The sequence below is a fragment of the Penaeus monodon genome, chromosome 22 (genome assembly GCF_015228065.2).
Source record: "Penaeus monodon isolate SGIC_2016 chromosome 22, NSTDA_Pmon_1, whole genome shotgun sequence".
In the NCBI taxonomy this organism is placed as follows: domain Eukaryota; kingdom Metazoa; phylum Arthropoda; class Malacostraca; order Decapoda; family Penaeidae; genus Penaeus; species Penaeus monodon.
Window position 1 is genome coordinate 6542325 of NC_051407.1, and position 314 is coordinate 6542638.

General features: G+C 32.5%; 1 protein-coding gene across 1 annotated transcript in view; it reads left to right on the forward strand.

Moving 5' to 3' along the window:
* Positions 1–314, forward strand: part of LOC119587488 (ATP-dependent RNA helicase A-like) — a 3293-nt gene that overhangs the window by 327 nt on the left and 2652 nt on the right. The window lies entirely within an intron of this gene.

The following is a 314-nucleotide window of genomic DNA, read 5'->3' on the forward strand; positions in this document are numbered from 1 at the left end:
CTTATTCAATGGCGTTTCCACTTCAGGAAAATGAATCGAAAAAAAAATCGAATGAATATAACAGCACGTGTAACGCTGATTGTGCAAATGATATGTGTATATATACTCTAAAGGCTATTTTACAATATCATCTTGTCATAATAAGGTATTGTATGGTTATATGGTCGACTTACCTGGAATATAAACATCCAGACAAGTATCAATACAGACCGTTCACCGGAAGTGATTGCGTCATCGAGCGGACTAATATTTATATTGACTTCATATAATTCTATTTCTCCTTATTAGGATATACATTAAATTTGAATGCATGT